The following is a 26,799-nucleotide window of genomic DNA, read 5'->3' as shown; positions in this document are numbered from 1 at the left end:
TTCCCAGGCACAAGGTGATTTTATATAAACATCTAATTTTAAAGATGTGTACTCTTAAATATAAATACTTTAAATATTCATCATAAAATCTGACATTTTCCTGCCAAGTGATACATGCTGTTTACTTTCAACTGTGCCAAAAAGTACAATATATTAGAAATAAACTTTAAAAAGGCATATTGCCTGATTTTGAAGCTGTATCTATAAATATAGGCTAGATGGCTTTGGTCACAGGCGGGCAGATCACCTGAAGTCAGGAGTTCAAGACCAGCCTGGATAACATGGTGAAACCCCATCTCTACTAAAAATACAAAAATTAGCCAGGCATGATGGTACACGCCTATAATGCCAGCCACTCGGGAGGCTGAGGCAGGAGAATCGCTTGAACCTGCGAGGCAGAGGTTGCAGTCAGCCAAGATCATGCCACTGCGCTCCAGCCTGGGCAGCAGAGTGAGAGAATGTCTCAAAGAAAAAAAAGAACTTTGATGAAGTATTACCAGCAAATTATTTAATATGTGCTGGCCCTAGTACAATGAGGGGGGTGAAGTAAATCAGGTATTATAAACTGGTAGCATGTGAGCTCTATCTAATCCATAGATGTGCTTGGCTTGACCAGAAATGATAATGACTCACAAGGTTGTTTTTTTGTTTGTTTGTTTTCTTTTATGTTTTTCATTGTTTGCCTACATTGAAAATTGGATTTCACCAAAAACGTCCACATTTTTTGGCATCTGGCAGCATTAGGCCTTCATTCCCATATGATAACAATAACCTAGTGCTTTTCCTACCCTCCAGTTTGCCACTGTCCCCAGCACTCCCTCTGGTCTCTGTGCCACTGTCATTTATCAGTATTGGTGGCCATTTATTATTGTTTCTGTAATGGTAGAACTAAGAGGAAAGTGAAATTTTTTTTTGCTATCAAGTGTGAAATAAGGAAACATTTATAAGGATTTACTTTAAAGAGAAATTCTCGTCACTCTGGTCATCTTCACTCATATTTTACCTGCCTGACCCCATAGGCATTTATGTGGAAACTGTAACCTCTTGTAAAATTTTAGAGCCATAAGGAACCAGCACTTTGGACCAGAGAGTCATACTTTTCCTGGTATAGATGAATGAGTTAAGACTTATCATGCCTTTCCTGTTATAGATGAGTGAGTTAAGATTTCTGAGAAATTATGACTTGCCCAAGATCCTAGTTAAAAATAAAGTTAGGGCTGAATCTAGATGTAGAATGTTGTCTTTATATTAGGTATTTAGAACTTTTATTTTTTACCTTTATTTTTAAATAATGAAAATTAGTATAAATTCTCTTTAGAGTAAACAAACCTTCCAACAACTCTCCCCTCCACAAAATACATATGTAACTCATGGCTTTCCAGAAGTAGATTTTTAGCACTTTCTGACAATTTCAAGAAACTTTTTAGCTTAATAAGCTTTAGTTTTGCCACAGTGTTTGTAGCAAATTTATTTAAAGAGACCATGTGAAAAGTATTGAATTTTGTGTTACTGGTTTTCCTTTTCTCAAAACTGAAGAACCTGGGCAGATCTTGTCTATTGAAAGCCACACAACCCTGGACCCTTGGATCTGGAGATTTCTGGAAGTCGTAAATTTGGTTTGGTCTATCAGGAAAGGACTTCGCAGTGGCTCTCAATTGCCTGTGGAACTGGAAAACCCACAAATAATAGATTCACCTTTATAGATAATTTCAGTCTTCTCCAAAATTACTTAATGCAAATAACAAATGAACAAATTATTTTGTTTTTGTGCTTTTTTTCTTCCCCTCTCTGGTTTCTGGAAAGGGAAACAGTCCAAATAAGTTGAAAAGCAGATAACATGGGTAATTCACAATTGGATCTATACTAATTAAGTCATTATTAGTATGTATAAAAATGTAAAGCTCTTTTGAGGCCAGGTGCAGTGGCTCAGACCTGTAATCCCAACACTTTGGGAGGCCGAAGCAGGCAGATCACCTGAGGTCAGGAGTTCAAAATCAGCCTGATCAACATGGAGAAACCCCGCCTCTACTAAAAATACAAAAATTAGTTGGGTATGGTGGTATGTGCCTGTAATCCCAGCTACTCGGGAGGCTGAGGCAGGAGAAGCGCTTGAATCCCGAGAGGCAAAGGTTGCAGTGAGTCGAGACCACGCCACTGTACTCCAGCCTGGGCAAAAGAGTGAGACTCTGTCTCAAAAATAAAATAAGATAAAGCTCTTTTGAGACTTACCATGAGACTAATTGAATTCATTTTAAAATAGACCCAAAAGGAATTATAGCTAATAGCTTTACTTTAAAAACATCTTAGCTTTTTACACATTCTCTTTTGTAACACTGCTTTCAGCATTCAATTGTAAACCACTTTATATGGAAGATTTTGTGTTATATTTGTTATGAAACATTCCCAAATATAAATATCTAGTTTTTATTTCCGATTATAATAATAATCTATGCTCACTATTAAGTTGGCAAGTATATAATGACAAAGAAAATTACCATTAAGCATATCACACAGACTTAAAATTTTGTTGTATATATTTGGAAGCTTGCGTTCTGTGTGTGAATACCATCATTTATGTCTAGCCAAACCATTGGAACTGTAGACAGCTGGGCTTTCAGATACATACCATTCAGCTGATGGATTTAGGAATGGCCCACTGCAATTTAAATTGCAAGGTGGGACAAGAAACACTTTTTTTTTTTTTTTTTTGAGACGGAGTCTCGCTCTGTCGCCCAGGCTGGAGTGCAGTGGCGCGACCTCGGCTCACTGCAAGCTCCGCCTCCCGGGTTCACGCCATCCTCCTGCCTCAGCCTCCCGAGTAGCTGGGACTACAGGCGCCCACAACTGCGCCCGGCTAACTTTTTGTATTTTTAGTAGAGACGGGGTTTCACCGTGGTCTCGATCTCCTGACCTTGTGATCCGCCCGCCTCGGCCTCCCAAAGTGCTGGGATCACAGGCGTGAGCCACCGCGCCCGGCCAAGAAACACTTGTTTAAAAAAGTTTGCATATATGAAGGTATGAGGCATGGGCCATCAATCTCTGACCAGGCTGGCTGAGAGGAAGAGAGCAAAGGATCTTGGTTCACAATGAGGCTGTCCCCGAGAAAGAAAGAAGTGAGAGTGAAAATGCTGTGTGATTAACGTCCTCAGCAACTGTGTGGAAAGTCCGCCTCCTTTCCAAAAGGGCTATAAAATGAAACATAATAAGCAGTGGCCCAAGCCATTCTTCTGTGAGACCCCCATAAGTGGAGAGAAGGACATAAATGGAGAAGCCATTTCATCAGAGAGGGAGATGATGTAGGCTAAATAGGAAGCGCATCAAATGACAATAGACCCAAGGGGCAAGTGCGGAAGACCCAAGCTGAGTGACAATGGCAAGGCAGTGTTGTAGTAACAAGCAGCCTTGTTACACTAATAACTCAAAGTGATGCTTTGGATTCTGTTTCAGAAACCATTGCACGTCTCCCCTATGCAGGGACTATGCTAGGCAGAAGGGAAGCCAAGATGAAAAAGAATCCCCGATATCTGAGACTGATACAGGAACAATTATAATACCACACTAAGTGCAATAATGATGCCAAACAGGGTATGATGGAGGGTTAACTTCAACAAGCATGGGGACCCAGGGATAAAGAATATCTAACAAAGTCCATGGGCAAGAACAGAGATGGATGAGGTTTTGCCATATGGGAGAAATGGTGACAGTTCAGACCGAAAACAGCTGGTACGATGAAGCAGGAGAGAGAATGATATTTCTTTTTTTTTTTTTTTTTTTTTTGAGACGGAGTCTCGCTCTGTCGCCCAGGCTGGAGTGCAGTGGCGCTATCTCGGCTCACTGCAAGCTCCGCCTCCTGGGTTTACGCCATTCTCCTGCCTCAGCCTCCCGAGTAGCTGGGACTACAGGCGCCCGCCACCTCGCCCGGCTAATTTTTTTGTATTTTTAGTAGAGACGGGGTTTCATTGTGTTAGCCAGGATGGTCTCGATCTCCTGACCTCGTGATCCGCCCGTCTCGGCCTCCCAAAGTGCTGGGATTACAGGCTTGAGCCACCACGCCCGGCGGAGAATGGTATTTCTTCATCGTCTACAAACTCATAAGGTAAGCAGTAGAGCTGAATTCCCTACTCTTTCAGATTTATTGAATTACAGCTGTTTAAAATATAGTAAAAATCTCTCTAACACAAGATAATGAGAAAGCCTTATCTGATTAACCAGATTCTTGGAGATAAGGGATTGTATTGCTTTTAGATATGTAAATGTCATTTAAATGCAGAGAGTAGCTGTGTTTGATACTAAGCGTTTTGGAAACTGACAATGAAACATTCTCTTATAAATGGGTGCTTTTGACATGTTGTTTTCTAGCATTTAAACCTTTCCCCTTACAATCTTGATTATGCTGTAAATTTGCTAAGTTAACTTTCCTTTTGCTTTCATCTAAAGCAAAATAAATCCTGAAAATGAATAAAGTAGTGTGCTATTTTGTGCAAAATAATAGTGATAACATTTTGGTTAGCAAAATGAAATAATATACCTGAAATAAATAATATGCCTAGTAAATCTGTACTCATGGGTCGATTTGATGACAGAAAGGAAAAGAAAGCTTAAAGATAAATATCTCTAAAGTTACGCCTTCAATGCCATCTGTACAAACTTCATGTCAGGATCTAACAGAAAAAAAAAAAAACTGTCTTATGCCAACACAACTAATTCCATGAAGTTTGGATCATCACAAAACTCAAATTGTTTTATGATTTCTTTTATCCGTGTCTTTTAACTGTACAGTACATTTTACTGTATATACAGTTTTATGGAATGTGGAGGCAGCATCTGATTTACTATTTTCTATTCAGACTGTTTACTTTGTAGTCAAACATTCTTCAAAAACATTTTAGTCTTCCCTCCCCTCACCCACTCTGATTTTCCATTCGAGGCTGTCAGTTCCTATTTAGAAAGGTTAATTGAGACCTGGAGTCTCAAAGCCTCTGATACAGAAGCAACTTTTGCTGTCCTTAACAGATTTCTTTGAATTTGCTGCCAGGTCTGATTCTACATGTAAATATTTAAGTGAGTTAGTAAAAAAAAAAAAAAAAAAAGAGTGGTGAAGCAAGGATACCATAATTTATGACATGAGAAAATGAACTTTCATTTCTGCATACTTCTTTTTGCAAACTTCTTGGTTATTGTCAAATTTGCAGATGTCTTTCTTACTGCTCTTCATTAAACTTTCAGCCTGCTGTGGAATTGCTGAGTCAACCAGGAGATAATGCAACACATTTGCAGGAGCCCATTCTGTTTTAATTATCTCCCCTTAATGTCACCAAGGAGGTGGGGCTGAGAGGGCCTTTTGCTGTGACCCTTAACTCTTGAAAAGTGAGCATCTTCTTATGAGAGCCAGCTTTGAGCAGTTCACTTCGGACTGCTGACATGTTTCTTTTTTACCTCTCCAAAAAGCAGAGCCTGCTTTGGAATGCAGTGGAAATAACCCACCACAGAAGAAATAGTCTGTAAACCGAAGAACTTGCTGTGAATGTTGGCTTTTTGCCACAGCCTCCTGCAGGGAAGGAAGAAACCTTGTCTCTTTCCACCACCTCACTTCCTCTTTCCAGCCAGAGGACACCCACAAATTTAGACAGGAGGAAGGCCCTGAGAGGAGAGCCAGGCTCTGCACTTACTGTTCCGTGCCTGAACTGTCCAGTTGGAATCTAATGTGAGCCACATGAGTAATTTTTGATTTTGTAGTAACTGCATTAAAAAAGTAAAAAGACACAGATGAAATTAATAATATATTTTAACCCATCATATCCAAAACATTGCAATTTCAACATGCAATCAATAGGAAATTTAACAAGATACTTTTGCATTCTTTTTTTAACAGTCTTCAAACTCAAGGTGTTTATTTTACACTTACAGCATCTCTATTCAGACATTAAATTTTCATTGGAAAGACATGTTTGGTTATTTAATTTTCATAAAATTAACAGCTGAAAGGATAGATTCACAAGTTGTTCCAAGTATACTAAAAATTGCTTTTTAATAACTGACCAAGTGTCAGTTTTTTTAAATAAATTGAAATTAAGTAAAAGTAAAAAAAAAAAATTCTTAGGTCCATAGCCACATTTAAAGGGCTCAATTGCCACATGTAGCTGGTGGCTACCATATCGACAGCAGAGAATCATAAACTTGCGAGTTAACGTGTGATCCACAAAATGGCAGCATCAGCATCACCCAGGATGTTACTAAAAAGGCAGAATCTCGGGCCTCACTCCAGATCTACGGAATCGGAATCTACATTTTAAGAAGACCACCAAGTGATTTGTATGCAAAATGGAGTTGGGCAACACGGATCTATTTAACACATCAGGAAAATTAGTATTATTGCATCCTTTTTACAGATGAGTAGATTGAGGCTCAGCAAAGTTGCATAATGTGCTGAAAATCACAGAGCTAATAAGTAAGGGAGCTGAAATTCAAACAAAAGCCTTGCCCATTTTTAAGCCTACACTCTTTCTAATATTTACCACATTCTTTCTAATAGTTGTCTCCTACAGCATGGAACACGATACTACTGATGGTATGAAAGTTCATTTTAAATTGTGCCCAGAGCGCATTTTTTAAAGCACTAAAATACAAAGTTTAAAAATGTGTCCCTTTTCCATCCTTTTTTAGTTTAGAAAACTAGAAAGTAAAGTCAAGGATAACATCGCTGCATGCCACCATTATGTTTTCAATACCTAACACTTGCTGAAAGTGCGCTCCAGCCTCAGAACCTTTGGCAAAGCATCTGGCTAAGTCTTCCTAGCTTTAGTTCCTTTCATTGAAATTATTCTTACTTTTACCTGCTATTTATGGCAAATGATACTGGCTTTTCATTTATAGGCTGATACATAAAGTAGATGTATTTAAGAAAGAGTAGTTGTAAATGTGCCTACAGATGGCACACAGATATGGCCACATGAAAGGAGGCCTGGGAATGACTGAGGTGTGGGAAACAATGCCCTGAAGGAAGCTGCCTCATCCCAGAGACAGAGTCACCAGCCACTCAAGCCCTAGAGAAGACTGAAGCACCCAGAGTATTGTGAACTTTTGTTGTGAGTCAGCTGAACTTCTTTCCCAACGCCAGTGCCCCATCACAGTGCCCCTTCAAAGCAATTGACAATCATTATAATTATGTGTGTGTTGTGGATGCTAATTGTATTTGTTTGCTTGTCTGGTTGCTGATACGGTTTGCCTGTGTCCTGACCCAAATCTCTTCTTGAATTGTAGTTCCCATAATCCCCACGTGTCGTGGGAGAGACCTGGTGGGAAGTAATTGAATCATGGGGGTGGTTATCCTCGTTGCTGTTCTTGTGATAGTGAGTGGATTCTCACGAGATCTGATGGTTTTGTAAGGGGCTTTTCTCCCTTTGCCTCAGCACTTCTGTCTCCTGCCACCATGTGAAGAGGGTATGTTTGCTTCCCCTTCAGCCATAATTATAAATTACCTGAGGCCTCCCCAGCAGTGCAGAACTGTGAGTCAATTAAACCTTTTTCTGTTATAAATTACCAAGTCTCAGGTATTTCTTCACAGCAGCGTGAGAACGTACTAATACAGTTAGTTGCCCAGCATTTTCTACATCCCAGCACAGAAAACCAAAAAGTCAGATCCCTAATCTCAACACAGCAGTAAGGCTATGGGCTTAAGACATAAGCCCAGACAATTGGACACTGCTGCTGGTTGATGAATATAGAGCAAGTGCCTTAAAGGGGCAAGGGCAGCTTAAAGTTCATATGGCCGTGGTGGAGACAGCACAGTGGCTGCATTAATGTCCTATGGTGGCAGTGATTTCAGTGGCAGGATTCCAGCAAGGGCAACAGGAATGCCCTGACCAGGTCTGGGCTCAGGGGCCCACACCCTCTTAGTAATGCTCCATTTACTAGGTTCAATTGCTCTGTGGTTTCCACAGTATCTGTGAGTACACAGCAATATTCCGAAACTACTTCCTCCAGAGGTAACCAGAGTTGGTTTCTGTCTTGTGCAATTAAAAACCTGTACTGTTAGAGTGGGGTTCTTTGATTGTCCACCTACCCCACTAGACTACCAGACCGCATGAAAGTGGAGTTTATATCCACTTGCTCACATTGCATAAGCCCCCGGGACCTGTTCCATGGCTTCAAACATAGTTATTGCTCAATAATTATTTGCTGAATGAATGAATGAATGGGTGTTGAGCATATAGGACATGCCAATAAACACTTGAGGAATATTGAAAAGTGACACTTTTACTTTCTCAAAACAAACTAAGCATATTCTATGATTAAAAAGATTCTGCCTACGAAAATTTTAACTTCAAAGATAGATGAATAATACCTAAATTAAAAGTACCCTTTACTCACAAATTGATTCACTCAAGATTCCATCGCTGATTTTTCTAGGGTTAAGTTTTGTTTTCTAATTATAAACTACTAGAAGAGCTTAAACAGAACAGGACATAAAGTTAAAAGCTTGATTTTATGCAGTGAATATGTAATACTTTCAAAATTAAAGGAAATAAATTATTTGAAAAATAATATTCAGAGTCATTGGTAACACTACATGGTTCAGCCATGAAGATCACACATATCTGAAATGAAAACATCAATCCAGAATTGTCAAAAATTAGCATGTGGCTTGCTAAATTGCAAAACTGTGCTAAGCAGTTTGCCAACATTATTAAGCCTCATAACAACCTAGGAGTTAACCGCCCCCCCCCTTTTTTTTTTTTTTTTGCCCTTCTCTAGAAGAGGTAACTAAGGCATAGAAGAGACTCGAAGTGATTTGCATTTACTGCACAAAGAACATTTATTACCTTGTCTAAATTTTGTCAATATTGTTGGTGAGGTGGGTATTTCTTTCTTCCCACTCCAAGCTTATCTCCTTTTTCCTATGAAGTTTTTCAGCTCAAGGGAGTAGGAACTAGTTATCTGATTGGTATATTCAATAAGCTGAATTTTACTAGTAGGCCGGGTCACTCGGGGTAAAAATTAGCCCTCATGTATGACACTCTTCTTTTTGGCCACAAAACATTCTATTCAAAGTTCCTACAAACTTCATTGGACCATTCTTTCACTCCCTTAATGTGTCCTCAGTATCCTTCCTACTCAGCTTACTCATTATAATCTCTCCCTTGCTTACATCCATTACCTACATCTTGTTTCATCTACCCTGGTTAAATCTACCTCTCTGCCTACCCAGCACCAGCCCTTGAAGGTGGTTAGAGAAAAGCACAGCCACGCTGACTAACCTCACTTTGACCCTCAGGTAGCCCCATGATGCTGCCAGGAGTTCATACCGTGTGTCCCTCATGCATTCACTCTCGCACCCTATAAGGTGCCTATTTGACAGCCTTTTCTCATTCCTTAAATCTCCAATACACCCCACATTTTCATTCTCAGCTACTGACCTTGTTTCCTACTTCACTGAAAAATTGAGTCAATCAGAAGAGAATTTCAGCGAATCCCACCACCACATCGACTCACTAGCATCTGCACCCACACACTCTGCCTTCCAACTGGCATCACAGGACTTTCCATGTGCTCCTAACCAACCATCCCTTAAGCACCAGATCCCAGGACCCCTCACCTATGCAAGGACGATCTGCCACCTCCCTCCTAAATCATCAGCCTTTTCCTTTTTGCTGGCTTATTCCCATGGGCATGTAAACCTCCTGAACTCATTTCACCCCCATCCCGCAAGTCACCACACGATTGTTTTACTCCTTTTTGCAGCAGAATTCCTCAGAGATTTCTATCACCAATTCCTCTCCTCACATTCTCTCTTTAAAACCACTACACTCAGCCTTTTGCCCCTATGATTCCTCTTAAATTGCTCTTGTTAAGAATATCAGTGACCTCCACACTATCTAATCCAATGCTCGTATTCCCAGTCCTCCTCTTAGTAAATCAAGGAACATCATCAGACAGTGGATGACTCCTCCCTAAGATTCTTTCTTCACTTGCTCCCCATACACCACACCCTCTTGATTCTCATCATATTTTCTTGGTTACTTTCTCTCAGTCTCTTTTGAAGGTTCCTTTTTCTTAATCTTGAAGGATAAGTCCTTGATTCTGGTCTCTATCTTTACTTCCTTCCTTGATGATCTCATTATGACCTTAAATCTTTATGCAATCACATCTATTTCGAGCCACCTTTCCTGAATTCTAGATAGGTGTACCTGTGGCTTGACTGACATCTCTACTTGGATGTCTAGTAGATGTCTGGAAAGCAGCATTTCCACAAATAAGCTCCTGATCTTTCCCCTATCCATACTCCTTCAACTCAATTGATGGCAACTTCATTTTTTTATTTCCTAGGCCAAACTTTAAAGTCATCCTTGATTTCCCTCTTTCTCTTAGTACCCCATCTCTAATCCAGCAGGAAATTAGCTCTAGCTTCAGAAGATGTTCAGAATCCAACTACTTTCATACCACCTCCCCTGCTATCACCCTGTCCTAGGCTGCCATCACCTCTGTGTAGATTGCTGCAGTGGCATCCTAACTGGTTTCCCTCCTTCTGCCCTTGTCCCTGAAGTCAATTCTGAGCAGAGTAGCAACAGTGACTGTGTTAGGTCCCTCTAGAGGGACAGAACTGATTGAGTATATATATGTGAGTTTATTAAGTATTAACTCACACAATCACAAGGTCCCACAATAGGCCATCTGCAGGCTGAGGGGCAAGGAAAGCCAGTCGAGTTCCAAAACTGAAAAACTTACAGTCTGATGTTTGGCGGCAGGAAGCATCCAGCACGGGAGAAAGACGTAGGCGGGGGCTAGGCCAGTCACTTTTTTCACATTTTTCTGCCTGCTTTTATTCTAGCCTCGCTGGCAGCTGATTAGATTGTGCCCACCCAGATTGAGGGAAGATCTGCCTTCCCCAGCCCACTGACTCAAACGTTAAATCTCCTTTGGCAGCACCCACACAGACACACCCAAGAGCAATGCTTTGTGTCCTTCAATCCAATCAAGTTAACACTCAGTATTAACCATCACAGTGACCATTTCAGAATATGCAATATAATTAAAATATAAATCAGATCACAAATCTTTCTCTCCATACCCTGCAATGACTAGTTAAATTTCACCGTGTCCTTTGGAATCCATATAATCTGCCCTCTTTACCTCTCCATCCTCATCATCTATGACTCTTCACCTCAGGCCTTCTTCATTAGCTACAGTGGCCCCTTTGCTGTTCCCTAAAAACATCAGGTATGGTCTCACTGTAAGATCTTAGCGTTAACTGTTATCTCTGTCTGAAACACTCCTACAGATAGCCACATGGCTGGCTTCCTCACTTCCTCTAAGCCTTTGCTCAAATTCCACCTTCTCACTAAGATACTCAGACCACCTGTGACAGCTTGTATTTTCAAAATACCCATACCAGTATCTCCTATCTGTGTCTATTCTTAAAAGGTCATCTTCCCATTCCCCTATTAAGAGATGGAGTCTGTGTCCCTTCCCTCTTGAACCTGGTTGAACCTTTGTGACTCTCTCAACCAGAAGTGACACTATGTGATGAGGCCAGGTCTTAAAAGACAATTCAGTACCATTCTCTATTAAAAGAAACCAGGGATCCCGATTCCAGGGCTAGGGTGGGAAAAATACAAGTGAACCTGGAGCATCTTGCAAGGAATGTACACAGAATGTAAGGAAATGATCAAAAACTTAAAGAATGGGGTCTTCTCAAAGGGACACTAGACCCAAACTAAAGGAACCCCCAATTCCCAAAGCTGGAAAAATTGGAGCAATAAAATAACATAGTATTGGATTATAACCCAAAGTATACAATAAATATACACAAGTCCACAGTGATATATAAATGTGTGTGTATATATGTGATATATATATGTTGTGTGTGTGTGTGTGTGTGTGTGTGTGTGTGTGTGTGTGTGAGGGAGGAGAGTCAAATCTTCCAGACAGGAAAATTCCAAATACTAACCACTCCAGGTGGTGGAATTTAGCCACCTCCTCCCTTGATAGTGGGTTAGAGTTAGTGACTTGCTTCCAATGAATAGAATACAGAAAGGGAAAACTAGGAATTTTACTGGGGAGAAATGTGGCAAACATTACCCCTTAACCAGGTGATGAAAGTTAACATCACCCACATGGATATCATGTACCCCCAGGTGCGATGTGTTGAGAAGGGCACTTCACCACAGTAGTCTTCTTTCCAAAAACCTATTCCCTCCATCTAATCATGAGAAAAACATCATACAAATCCAATTTGAGAGACATTCTATAAAATAAGTGACTAGTATTCCTCAAGACTGAGAAGCTGTCATAGACCAGAGGAAATTACAGAGACATGAGAATAAATGCAATGTGAGTGCTGACTGGATCATTAAAAAAAAAAAAAAAAAAAAAGGACATTAACGGAAAAGTTAGTGAAATCCTAATGAAGTCTGTAGTTTAGTATTTATGAACCACTGTTGGTTTCATAGTTTTGACCACAGTAAGGAAAGATGGTAACATTAGGGGAAATTGGATGAAGGATATACAGAAACTCCTTACTTTCTTTGTAACTTTTCTGTAGATCTAAAATTATTCCAAAATAAGGTTGATCTAAAAATAAAAAAGTTCAGAAACAAAACCTCTCTCAAAAAAAATTTTTTTAAAGGCAATACAGCTTCTACTTGATCTCTCTCTCCCTCCTCCTCCTGATCCTCCTCCTTCCTCTCCTCCTCCTTCTCTCCATCTCTCCTTCTCTGTCTCGCAATCTCTTGGGACATTTGCTTTTGGAACCCAGATGTCATGCTGTAAGAAAGTCCAGTGTAGATGGAGGGGCCTGCAGGTATTCCAGCCAATAGTTCAGTTGCAGTCCCAAATGCTGACCAGCGCCAAGCACCAGGTATATGTGTGAGGAAACCTTGACGATGATGCCAGCCCCAGCCACTGTCTGACTGCAACTGCATGAGCACCTCTTACTGAGAGCCAACCAGCTGAGCCCCATCAACTCTCGGAACTATGAGAGGTAATAATGATAAGACACTAATTTTGTTTTTTGCTGTTAAGTTTGGGGTGGTTTCTACAGCTAACATCACCCTACTTTCCAGGTCAGTTATGCCCTGTTCCTTTCTCCTGCTCCACATAATAGGGCAGGCAGGCAGACTTAGAAAATCTGAGGGACCCAATCCCCTTTAATAGGCATGCCTACATGTGCATTTCCAAAAAGATATGGAAGAATTCACTTCTGCTTCAGGCCTTAGCTTCATGTCAAAGTTGGCTTTTTCCAGGTGGCTTTGGACTGGGGAGATATTAAGTGGTTGAGATTCCATTAATTAAGTAGTAATTTGATTCCCATTCTGCTATATTTCTTTTTGTATACAGGGTCCTGAAGAATGAGCTCAGAGACAGTCTTGCATTTTCAAGCATATCTGAGTTATTGTATATCACACTTACAATACACTAAAATTTCTTACCCTCTACAAACTCATGGGGGGAAAATATCTCCCTTGGGTTTCAGTCCTAGGAATTACTATGTGTCTCGGAACGGCATGTTTGTTTCATCGCTTCAACACTGTGAACCATCTAAAGGAATCACTCCTTGGCTGGTCAGAATTTCCAAACTAGGTTTACAACCCTCAGCTAGCAAGGAGACTAGGATTTGTGTACAATATATACCACCTTCCTCTGACTTCACCTTTATTTCCTACTGCACAGTGTCCCCACTTAGCCCATGTGTTTTCTTATAAACAACTTTATATTTCCTTGGGGAAGAGTCAGAGTATAAATAAAAACACAAATACATAATAATGTTTAAGTGCCTCTCACAAAATTAATGCCCAGTAGAGAAATTCCCTTGGTCTTTGTCTAGTACTTAGTTTTACAGGGAATGCTAGATTTCTGCAGCCCTCTCTCCGTGTTCTGTACTGATGGGCTCCAATACATAGAGCTATGAGCAAAACTACTGTTGACTTCCCTTTCCCCACTGCTGTTTATTTGAAATAAGTGGTGAGCTCCAGCAGGGTTTCAAGAACGCTTGGTCCACTTTGACCTGAGCCTCAATTGTAAGTATGCCACATTTGTTGAGCATGAGCTACTTGTATCTGTCAGAATGCATCTTGGAGAGGGGTGTGAGCAAATCTCACCCAGATCATACCACTAGTCAGCTTGACGCTTAAAAGAGGAATTCTTATTTGCTGAATTGCTAGAGTTAAATCTGCAATATTTTGTAACTCTTAAGTCTTTAGTCTTTGCTTAAACAAATATATCATCAGCTTTAAGAATCTGATAAGGTAGACATTTTACATAGTAGATAATTCTTGTGATTTTTGTCAAGTTTCCTTATGAGAAAAATAAAACTTTGCTTGGGCTGTCAGAATAATATAAGACAGCTTGAGATTTTTTGCCTTGAGTTTGCGTGGGCAGGAAATTTATTCTTTGCTTGGTACATCTTTGAGCCACACACAGCTGTGTGAGATCTCAGTTCTTTACAAATTGCTAATAAAAAAGATAATGCCAACATTTGCACTCTTCTCAAAAGTCAAACACTGAAGATTTAAATCAAGATTTCTGGATAGAAAATCTTAATCTTTTGAGTCATGTTGCCATGCTTTTAAATTCACTTCCTAACACTGAAGGGAACTAAAATTAGAATTTGGAATAAGCCAGAAGCAATGAAACAATTTTCTCATTCATCTAACATGTACTTACTAAGCATCTAATCTATGTCTATGCATTTAGAAATTTTTTAAGTGACAACATGAGTTTGATCTCCAAATATAGGACTCAATTAAGTTTTGGCCAGAGAGGAAGAAGATAATTAATATTTGTTGAGGCCTTACTATGTGCCAAGCACTTGGTTAGGCTTTTTATAAATGTTATGATGTAAATATTATTGATCCCATTTTACAGATGAAGAAACATGCTACACAACCAGTGAATAACAAAATAGGAGTTGAACCACAGACTGATTCCAAAACCCACTGCATTATACTACTTCCCACAGTTTAAATTTTTTGCACTTGGCTAGAAAAAGCTTTACACTCTAGTTCTTACAAATGTTCTCATAAACATTTTCAATTTATTTAAAACATATACATAATGCATTTTCAATTTATTTAAAACAGATACATAATACAAACAATTTAAATATAGTGAATGCTCATGGAAGGAAGTTCAAGAGGCAACAGGACCTTGCAAGAAGGTGCGACCTGGGAAGAGCCAGAGGTGATCTTTAAGATTACCCTTGAAAGATGGATAAGAGATGTACCGGGTATGTGGCTCACACCTGTAATCCCAGCATTTTGGGAGGCCGAGGCGGGTGGATCACGAGGTCATGAGATCAAGACCATCCTGGTCAAAATGGTGAAACCACATCTCTACTAAAAATACAAACAATGAGCCAGGCGTGGTGGCATGTGCCTATAGTCCCAGCTACTTGGGAGGATGAGGCATGAGAATCACTGGGACCTGGGAGGCGGAGGCTGCAGTGAGCCAAGATCGTAACACTGCGCTCTGGCCTGGGTGACAGAACAAGATCCTGTCTCAAAAAAAAAAAAAAAAAAAAGAAAGAAAGAAAAAGAAATATAGATAAAAGATGAACAGAAGACATTCTGCAAGAATAACAAAGGGACAGGGTTGGACTAAACTGAATGACTACATTCCATAATGACTCACATGTCAGTGGTCCATATTGTAAAATGAGGCTAAATGCTTAACTTTCATAATCCCAGTCCACACCACATCCAGATGTCAGCTGGCATTGCTGCCAACTTATGTCTCTTCCAGCTTCAAGGCAGACTTCACACTCTACCCTAGGGCTCTATTCATTTCAAAATGCAGACTGGACCATAGCCAGGAAATAGAAAAATCCTGATTCTGAAATGTGCCAAGATTCTCCCAAATTCATAGGAATACCGAGGCCACTGAATGTGATCGCGGTGGGAGAAATGGGAGAACTTTGTACCTGTGTACATATCCTCAAAAGCTGTATGTTCTGTATATTCTCCAGTATGACCTAAAGACCACCCGGCTCAGAATCTACTGGGTGTGCTCACTGGAAATGGAGTGTCCTGGCCCTCCCCCTGCCTCTGAGTCAGAATCTGTGAGAGTGAAATGCAATTATCTTCATTTAAACAAAATCTGTGGGTGAGCCTGGTGCTCTAAAGCCATCCTTGGCCTGTATCATTCTTGGCCTTTGGGCCCAGTGCTTCCACAGAACTGGTAGAGGAAGACAGCAATGGCCCATTTGCTACATGTAAAACTGCATGTTCATAGGAATAAAATCAAGAGACTTACGTGGAAAATATTGTCCTAGGTGCTGTGAAGGGTAAACAATGAGGTGGCATAGCACTTTCTCTCAGAGGGCTTATGTCAGGAAACAGACACCAAAACAATGAGTTAGGAATGCAAGAGCCCTGTTAGAGGTAATGCCTATGAATGATAGAGGTAAGAGAAGGAGTAGGCTGGGTGAGCCTTTAGACACAGTGCAAGTCTGACACCTGTGAGAGGCGGAAGGATGGAGGATTGGGTAGAAAAGTCCTCAGACTGCTGTGCAGTTCTGAGACCATGGTAAGCCAAATGGAGAGCTCTAGCTCACAGATTTCCTACAGAGGAGTCCCAGGGTGACCAGACCCTGGTACTCCTGCCATGCTCAGTCTTTGGCTAGAGCTACCCAACATGAGCATGTCCTTGCCTCAAACATTGCACCAGACCCCAAAGTTGCTGCAGTGGGAGGTTGTCACCCGGCGGCATTCCTTGTAGCAGCTCCCTCTTGAAGGAAGTTCTGACAGGTGCACTTTGTGACTGCCCAGACATACCTTAAATGCAGATTTGATGGTCTTACCCTACCTAATCAATGAAACATTGGAAAGAAGGGATGTGGCAACAGTGAAGAATCAGGCACATGGCTCTAAAACCAGATGAACCTGTGTTGGAATCACACCTCTGTCGTTTGGTATGTGACCTCACGTAGTTGACTTAACTCAGACTGAATCCTGATAGGAATGAGTAGGACAATACATATTTAATAAGATATTTTTGGCTGGCTGGTGAGACAATACCTAGACAACATCATTCTTATTCCCTAATAATACGTGCACACACAGACACATACGCACACATCATAATCTGTCTTCATTCATTTACATACAAGTAAATGACAAAGAAGGCCAGAAAGTAGAGAAAGGCAAGCATGTAAATAATAGCATGATGTCTCTTGTTGATCTGGTCCAGATTGGATTTGTATCCTCCATGGTTGGCCCAAGGTTGGAGGCTTGTGTGGATTGTTAGATCCCCGGGCTTTTTTTTTTTTTTTTTTTTTTTTTTTTTTTTTTGAGACGGAGTCTCGCTCTGTCGCCCAGCCCAGGCTGGAGTGCAGTGGCGCGATCTCGGCTCACTGCAAGCTCCGCCTCCCGGGTTCACGCCATTCTCCTGCCTCAGCCTCCCGAGTAGCTGGGACTACAGGCGCCCACAACCGCGCCTGGCTAATTTTTTGTATTTTTAGTAGAGACGGGGTTTCACCGTGGTCTTGATCTCCTGACCTTGTGATCCGCCCGCCTCGGCCTCCCAAAGTGCTGGGATTACAGGCGTGAGCCACCGCGCCCGGCCCCCTGGGCTCTTTTTCATCACATGGTATTTATAGAAAATGATAGTATCATGCAGCCATAAAAAGGAACAAGATCATGTCCTTTGCAGGGACATGGATAAAACTGAAAGCCATCATCCCCAGCAAACTAACACAGGAACAGAAAACCGAACATCACATGTTCTCACTTATAAGTGGCACCTGAACAAGGAGAATACATGGACACAGAGAGGGAAACCACACACACTAGAGCCTGTCAGCAGGGCAGGGGGAGGGAGAACATCAGGATAAATAGCTAATGCATGCAGGACGTAATACCTAGGTGATTGGTTGATAGGTGCAGCAAACCACCATGGCACACGTTTACCTATGTAACAAACCTGCACGTTCCGCACATGTATCCGGAACTTAAAAATTAAAAAAATTTTTTAAAAGATAGTATCTATAGTCTACACTGGGGTTGATAAAATAAAACTGCTCAAGCCAAATGACAGTGCTAGGGCTCTAGTCACCCAGCCCCTCCCAGGCTGCCCCAAGGACTAGGGCGATCAATATCCTGGCACCCTTGAACCTTTGTAGTACACTAGCAGGCCATGATGCATAGTTGGGAAGCTCTGCTCATAGACCTCATCAAAAGGCTTTGCAAGCCCCTAGCCACATTACAAGCTTCTGAAGAACTGAGTTGACATGGCATGGGGGAGGAGTCATGCTCCTTCTCTCTTCACTAAAGTGAGAGATGTTTGACCACACTGAGGACCATAACATTTTGGACCATCTCCAGGTGGTACCTTGAATGTAGATATTATCATTTTCATGGTGTGCAATGACATCTGTGAGTGAAGTCATCAACGAAGAAAAAGAACAGAACAGATTGTGTGGTGATTGAGGCTGACACTGGTTTATGAGAAACTATGAGACATCCCTTTGGGGACACCCAGAAAAAATTGAGGGACACTTAGATTTATTGGAAGAAATTCTCAAGTCAAGAAATATCTGAGTCATAAAAAAAAAACTACTTTTCAGTGCAGTTGAGAGGATTAAAGAAGATAAGTCATGTAAAGTCTGGCACACAGTAAGTACTCCATAAGTAGTAACTGGGATTATATGTGTTGGATATTCTATTAGTCAAGACTCATTTGCTGCAAGTAACAGAAAATAACTGAAACGTGCTTAAGCCAATAAAAAATTGTGTGTGTGTGCGTGTGTGTGTGTGCGTAGTGTTTATTGTAAGAAAACAAAGTTATCTCATGGCACTTGAGTAAAAGAATTTACCTGGACCTCAGGAGGGAATGGAACCAAAGACTGAAAAGCCATTCAGAATTCAGACAACTTCAGTAAGTGAATTTCTCTATGGACCAACTTCCTCTGTTTCTCGGTTTACTCAGTGGACAAACAGCACATCGAAATTCCTGAGTTCACCTACTCTCCAGTCCATGTGGAGAATTTCTTAATGCAGACTCCCAAAAACAATATCTGATTAGCTAATCCGGGTCAGGTGTACAAACATTCTTCCTATAAATTTTAGCCTGGAATGTGGAGTCCCCTAGCATAAACATTGCCCTTGGTGATTGAAGTGAGCAGATGCCAATGTTTCTCTCTCTCAGGTCTGATCGAGGTCTCAGCAGGGAAAAGAGAGAGCACACTCCCCTTAGGACAGTTATAGGAAGGTTTAATAAAAGGACGACAGAAGTGCAAGAGTGTAGGGAACAGAAATAGGGCGGGGTCTAAGCCAGGCTTTTACCACCCATCGGCCCAACCAGAAAAGGAGAAGGAACAGTCATCAGAACCCAAAGGCTCAGAGAAGTTGTGAAATTCCTATGTGAACTGCAGCTGCCCAAGATAACTCTCCAGGAAGGGAGCCTAGAAAATAAATTCCCTCACGTCACCCGCCTCCTGCTCTAGGATCGCCTACAAGAAAGTCACCCATTGGCCAAACCAGGAAGTGAGAAAGACCCTTGATGAGGTAGCCTCTACAGGCCTGCCTGCCAGGGAGGAGACAGAGGGAGAAAGGTGCAGAGTGCATCATTCGGGGTGGATCTTTTCACATTATTCCGTAACAGCAAAGGAAATAACTCCTCTAGGCAGGTTTAAATGGCTCTGTTTTGAAAACATATGGTGAGTTTACAGCATCACATCTATCGTCAGGCTCCAACAACCTTAATCCCCACTTCAGTCAAAATAGGCTATTGACCGTTCTACTTACTCTAATCTCCCACTTTTTGCCCCCCACCCCGCTGCCCTACCTTACTTACCCATCCAAGACCAAATTCAGATCCTACCTACTCCCTAAGACCTTTCATCAAACAAACTCTCCCTCCGCTAATTTCTTTATGCTTCGTGCACCTTGCAGCACCATTTTCCAAGTTGTGTTGTATAACAGTTTTTGTCCAAGTTCATGTTCACTCATCTCTGCATCCCTATGGAGACTTACGCAGACCATTGCCCATAGAAGACGCTCAAGAATGTTTGCTAAGCAGTTGTTGAAGGAAGTATGAAGAGTTTGGCAAATCTCTTTTTTCCTAAGGCAGTGTTCTTTCTTTTAAGATTGCTTAATAGATACTTTAAGTTTGAAACCTGGAAATGAACACTATTCAACAAGTCAGAACATTTGTGAAATGATTGATGTTTACCTCACAACTCTGGCACTGCTCAGCCGTTGCTCCTGGGTTACTTTTGAAGAACTTTTATTTATATTTTGACTACTTCTGAGAAAGGGTTGATATTAACTAGTATAAAAATGAATCACTCTTGCATCTCTTATAAAGAGATAAGACTAAATGAAAATTATTAAAACTCATATGGATGGCATCTTGAGACTGTGTTAACTTAAAAATCAAATCACATAAAATAAAATTGAAGGTGACTAATAGTATACATACGGTATTTCATTTTACAACTTTTGACCTTATTCTAAGGATTCTCTGAGGATCTAGAAAACTGCTCAATTTTCCAAATGTAACATTAGAAACAGAAAATGATCCAACTTTTCCAGTCTCATAATCACAAGATCACTGTCAAGACTTTTGTCTTTATATTTAGAGGCCCTCCCATGGATGTGTGATTACTATTGAGACCCACATCATTAAAATTGAGGTGGTGAGCCCTTTTCCTTGTTCGACCTGCCATCTTTCCATCCTGTTGCTCTTTAAACTTCTATGGTTGATTCTCTATACTCTTCTTTGCTGCCATACTCAGTCAAACACCATGTCACATTTCTCCTGTCTGCTTACAAATTATTGAATTCTTCTTGACACCAGGGTTCTTTCAAAAAGTTGTGAGTACTTAATAAGAAAACACGAGGAAATCAATGAGGAGTTCAACGATGAGGATAAAAATACCTGGAACGGTTTGTGAGAAGGATTAAACAAGGTAAGGTGTGCAAGGCACAGAGGCACATGGTAAGCACATGATAAATATTGGGTTTGTAGTTCTACAAATAATGAGAAGAGTAGCTTCCCTCCTTTCTCTTTCCCTTCACTTTGTCTTTGGAGGCCAAACATAAAACTGGCATGGCACACAGTAAGCACTGGGCTCACTTAACATCACCTCTCTCTCTCCCTACTTCTGGGCAGGACTTGCTTGGTTGGTGAATAAGCAGGTTTAAGAAGGAACAGCCTTGGGCTCATTAGCTCATATTCTTTTGCATCACCACTGATAGCATCTTTAAAAAAAGCAGTTCCCACCTCCCACACATCCCCACAAAAACACTTAGTTGTTTCATTGACAGATTTCATCTTTGTTGATTTCTAAATTCTTGACCTTTTAAGGTCAACCTTATGCTACAGTTCTAAACTCTGCCTGGGCAGCCTTCATGACAGGTAAATAGCACTTTGACATCCAAAGCGAGAGAATTTAGCTAGGGAAACAGCCCCTGTGGCCTTGATAACTAGTCTTTGTGGAAAAATGCCAAACTACTACAGAAGAGCCATATCCTGAATTCCCAGCTTCGAATACATTTCTCTCTTATTTTTGAATTATTCAATCCCCTTCAAGTATACCACTGACCATATCTTTCCTCTTCCCAAGCCCTACAATCCTGCAGTGAATTGTAATAATAACAGTTAATACCACCAATTACACCATGACAAGCTTTTGGCATACACTGTCCCATTTGGCCCTCATATTAACTCTATGATGTAGGTACTGACATTATTTCTATTTCACAGGTGAGCTATTGAGGTTTGGGGAAGTTAATTGCCCACAGTAAAATCACGGGTAAATGGTGAACATAAACACATTTCTGAATCCAAAACCAGTACTTTAAAAAAAATTTTAGCCCAGGCGTGGTGGCTCATGCCTGTAATCCCAACACTTTGGGAGGCCGAGGCAGGCGGATCACCTGAGGTCGGGAGTTCAAGACCAGCCTGACCAACATGGAAAAACCCTGTCTCTACTAAAAAAACAAAAATTAGCCAGGCATGGTGGCGCATACCTGTAATCCCAGCTACTCGGGAGGCTGAGGCAGGAGAATCGCTTGAACCCAGGAGGCAGAGGTTGCGGTGAGCTGAGATCGGGCCATTGCACTCCAGTCTCGGTGACAGAGTGAAACTCCATCTCAAAAAAGAAAAAATTAAATTTTATTTATTTTTTGGTGCAGGTGTCCCTTGCAAACAAATCCAGTGCTTTTTCTCTGTACCTCACAGTCCCAGGGAGCTTCCCCACTCTAATCTTCAATCTCACCAGGGCAGTTTTGATAATGTTTTTGGCTATACTCAACTAAATACCCTGCTTCTGTCTTTACCCTAGGCTCATATGCAGTTCAGCTCAGTGCTATGCTGAGTCTATAACAGATACAGATACAAAGAATTCTGCCTTTAATTTCCTAAAACTTAACTTTCTTCACCCAAGTGGGGGTGCTTGTCTACTGGAGAGTAAATCCAGGCCTCACTTCTTTTTTGCACAAAATTAGTGAACACATAGCCAAGCACTGGGCATAAGGCATTAATCTTTTGTTTCTGTTAACTGATGACTCCCTGAAAAGACCACAAAAATAACCTGTTGGTCAATCAAAGCCAAGTTTATTGCTTATTGCATTAAGGGACAGCACTGCCTTGACAGACTGTAAGTTGTATCTCAGAAGAAGGACTTCAAAGGTAGATATTCATAAGGTTTAGGGAGTCTGGTTTAGGGTGGGATTTTCCATGTGGGGACTTGACTTTGACCAGGCCAAGTTTATGATTTAGGATTGGTAAACCCAGCAAGGCATAGGTTTTGAAGGTACTCTTGAGTTAACAGCTCTTTGATAAGCAATCTGGGTTGGCCAGTTGAACAGTCTGTTGTTCAAATAAATGAATTTTCAGAATGTTCTTAAAACAAATATTTTGCAACTTTATCTTCTTGGACAAGAATTTCCCAAAATACTGAAGTTATGTTAATGTAGCCAGTCCTATTTCATGTGATTGCAAGCAGTTTGTTCAGTCTTCCTGTCCCTTATCTCTAAATGGATATTATTATAATGACTCATAGAGTCATTATGAGATTTAATGAGTTAATAGAGGCAAAGCACTTAGGAGAGTGATTAGCCCACAGAAAGTGCTATGTATGTATTTATTATCATCTTTACAACATAGTACATTTAATAAGCCTTGCCCTAGCCAAACTAAGAGGATCTATCAATCTGCATGGGCTTTTTGGGAGGATTTTTCTATGATAAAGTTATATTCATAGCAATGTCTTATGAACTGAATTATGTCCTTTTCAAATGCGTATGTTGAAGCCCTAACTCCCAATGTGACTGTATTTGGAGATAGGGCCTTTATGGAGCTAAGGTTAAATGAGATCTTAAGGGTGGGACCCTAATCCAATAGGACTGGTGTCCTTATAAGAAGAGGAAATGAGACCAGACAGTTCTTTTCTCTCTCCATGTGCATGTTGAGGAAAGGACAATAAGAACATAGTGAGAAGGCAGCTGTCCGCAAACCAACAAGAGAGCCCTCACCAGAAACTGAATTTTCCAGCACTTTGATTTTGGACTTCCAGTCCCCAGAACTGTGAGAAAATAAATTTTTATGGTTTAAGCCACCTAGTCTGTGGTATTTTATGGCAGCCCTAGCAGACTAATAGAACATGATAGCTATCTGACAGCTCCACATTGCCTTGCTTTTTAAAAGCCATTCTAAATAAATAAAATTTATAAATTTTGCATCAGTTCCCCTCAATTTTCTCTTTCCTGAACTCCAGATGTATGTTTCCTGTTGAAAATGAAACTCAGGGGAGGGGGCAGGGGGGAGGGATTGCATTGGGAGTTATACCTGATGTAAATGACGAGTTGATGGGTGCTGACGAGTTGATGGGTGCAGCACACCAACATGGCACAAGTATACATATGTAACAAACCTGCACGTGATGCACATGTACCCTAGAACTTAAAGTATAATTAAAAAAAAAAAAAGAAAAAAAAAAAAAGAAAATGAAACTCAGTTCCCCCAAAGTGGAACTTCTCACCTCTCTCTTCTAAACATGTTCTCCCAGTGCTCACCTTGGCATTACAGGAACTGCTCTAACACAGGACTGAAGGCAGAGTACTCTCTGATTCCTTCTCCCATCCTCCCATCCAGGCTATTGTTCATTATCTCATTCATTCAACAAATATTAGTACCAGGTGCTGTGCCCAGTATAAAGAATAAAATGATGAGTAAAACAGATGTTAGTCTTTCCCTCACAGAGCACACAGTCCACTGGCAGAAATGGACATTAATCAAATGAAAATTTGCAATTGCTACAAGTGCTGCTGGGGAAATAGTGACATAAACACAGCTACATCATGCAGAGACAGTCTGCACCCACATACCTTAACTCAGGAATAAGAACTAAGACCGCTTATATCAACATGACTTCACTGTTTGTTCCAGTAACTCTTGCCCAGGGAGGCAAGGCTATATACCAGTGAATATGTTTATTGTTTGCTTTAGGAACTCCTAAAATCAATTTATCTGAACTTTAGCTGCTCAAACAGCCAATTTCTCAGTACAATACGTCGCTTAACTTGCAAACTGCTTGCTCATCGAACAACTGTTTATTTGTCAAGATTTGTCTCAAGACTTACCTCACTCTCTTCACCATTTCTAAATTATTATGTAAAATACTTTGCCCAGTTTCAATCAGATTTCCTTAAACTACTTGAGTCTAGGCCTTAAAACCCTGCAGATATCAGCAGGGTTTTCTCCCTTCTGAAACATTTGTAAGTTTTACTTGATCAACAGCATATTTTGGTGGTCTCTAGGAGAATCTATGGTCAGTAATCACGGTAAACTGATGGTAACCAGGTGCTATGCAATCAAAGTACAGGGATAGGGGTAGATAGAAAGGGACCTGGTCTAAAATGAGAGTAGGGGCCAGGCTCAGTGGCTCATGCCTGTAATCTCAGCAATTTGGAAGACTGAGGCAGGAGGATCACTTGAGTTCAGGAGTTTGAGACCAGCTGGCCAACATGGTGAAACCCCGTCTCTACTAAAAATACAAAAATTAGTCAAGCGTAGTGACGGGCGCCTATAATTCCAGCTACTCAGGAGACTGAGGTGGGAGAATTGCTTGAACCTGGGAGGCAGAGGTTGCAGTGAGCCGAGATCACGTCACTGCACTTCAGCCTGGGCAACAGTGCGAGACTCCATCTCAAAACTAAAATAAAATGAGAGTAGGGAAAGAAGACTCAGAAAAGACTCTGGAGGAAATGATGGGGGCTGAGAACTCAATGCTTAGGAAGAAACAACGAGATGAAGAGTGGAGGAAGAGGCATGTTCTAGGCAAAGGCCTTGAGTTGAGGGAGAATTGTATTCTTTGGAATGGAAAGAAGGCTATTATGGCTGCAGCAGAGAGAATACAGTGAAGGGCAGGAGGAAATGAAGCTAAGTCTTAAGCAGGAGCCAGCATGATTATGAGGACCTTGTAGGATATGTTGAGGGTTTGAGCTTTTATTCCTGAAAGTAGCGGGAAACCACTGGAATGTTTAAAGCAAAAGAGTGACAGGATCTGGTCAGGAGCAGTGGTTCACACCTGTAATCCCAATACTTTGGGAAGCTGAGGCAGGAAGATTACTTGAGCCCACGAGTTCCAGACAAGTCTAGGCAACATAGTGAGAACTTGTCTCTTCAAAAATGTAAAAATTAACTGAGCTCGGGGACATGCACTCATAGAATTTTAAAGAAAATTCTTTTAAAGAAGACAGCCTGGGAAACATGGTGAAACCCCATTTGTAAAAATAAAAATAAAAATTAGCTGGGTGTGGTGACATGTGTCTGTAGTCCCAGCTACTCGAGAGCTAAGGTGGGAGGACTGCTGGAGCCTGGGAGGTCTAGGCTACAGTGAACCATGATCATGCCACTGCACCACATCCCGGGTGACAGAGTGAGACCTTGTCTTAAAAAAAAAAAAAAAAAAAAAAAAGTAATAAGATCTGATGTGACACCTTTGGGAGACAGTTAAGAGCTGCTATAGAACTCTAGAAAAAAGACTAAAATGAATATGACCCCCATATGGTAATTCAAATGCATCCTGTTTATGATTCCTCCTCCCAGTTTAGGCTTTCATCATAGCCTCTTCACCTAGTCCATGATCACCTAACTACCTCTCTGATCTCAGTATCCAGCTTTGTAAAACAAGTGTAAGTAATAACACCTATGTGGTCCACTTCATTCAACAAACATTTTTTAGTAACTCTCATATGCCTAGCACAGTGCTTAGTCCCAGAAATTTAGTCATGAGCAAGACAAACACATACCCTGTCCTCTAAAACCACAAGCCCATGTAAAATAATGTACGTGAAAGCTCTTTGAAAACTATAAGACTGTATTAGCACTCTTGATTGCAAGTGACGGGGACATCAATCAAACAGCAAAAGCAAAGGGGAATTTATTAGCTCATGTGCCTGAAAACTCTAGGAGTATCCTGGCTTGGGTGTCTTTGGATCTAGGTAATGACAAGCAAGATCCACACTTTTTCCTATCTCTTAGGCTATTCCACATTATCAACAAGATGACCATCAGCAGTGCAATCTTTGTAGAAAGAATATAGTCATGCATCACTTAACGATGGGGACACATTCTGAGAAACGCATCAGTAGGTGATTTCATTGTCATGCAAACATCATAGATGTGTATATAGTATAGCCTATTGCTCCTGGGCTGCAAACTTGTACAGCATGTTACTGTGCTGAATACAGTAGGCAGTTGTAACACAATGGTATTTTTGTGTCTAAACATATCTACACATAGAAAAGGTAGAGTACAAATATGATGATATAATCAGATATGGGACCACTGTCATAT

At 40.9% G+C, this 26,799-nt stretch overlaps 1 long non-coding RNA gene across 2 annotated transcripts in view; it reads right to left on the bottom strand.

The window, feature by feature from the left end:
* Window positions 1-4,065: 4,065 nt before the first annotated feature.
* Window positions 4,066-26,799, bottom strand: part of LOC126930957 (uncharacterized) — a 59,674-nt gene continuing 36,940 nt past the window's right edge. For both annotated transcript variants that reach the window (XR_007717729.1, XR_007717727.1), the window contains 2 exons: window positions 21,969-22,090; window positions 4,066-5,739 (listed from right to left, as the gene is read on the bottom strand). This is a non-coding gene — a long non-coding RNA (uncharacterized LOC126930957). The remainder of the gene's footprint in view (window positions 5,740-21,968; window positions 22,091-26,799) is intronic.

The sequence above is a fragment of the Macaca thibetana genome, chromosome 11, assembly GCF_024542745.1.
Source record: "Macaca thibetana thibetana isolate TM-01 chromosome 11, ASM2454274v1, whole genome shotgun sequence".
Lineage (NCBI taxonomy): Eukaryota > Metazoa > Chordata > Mammalia > Primates > Cercopithecidae > Macaca > Macaca thibetana.
Note: the sequence above shows the minus strand (reverse complement) of the source record. Positions and strands in the feature narration are given on the sequence as shown.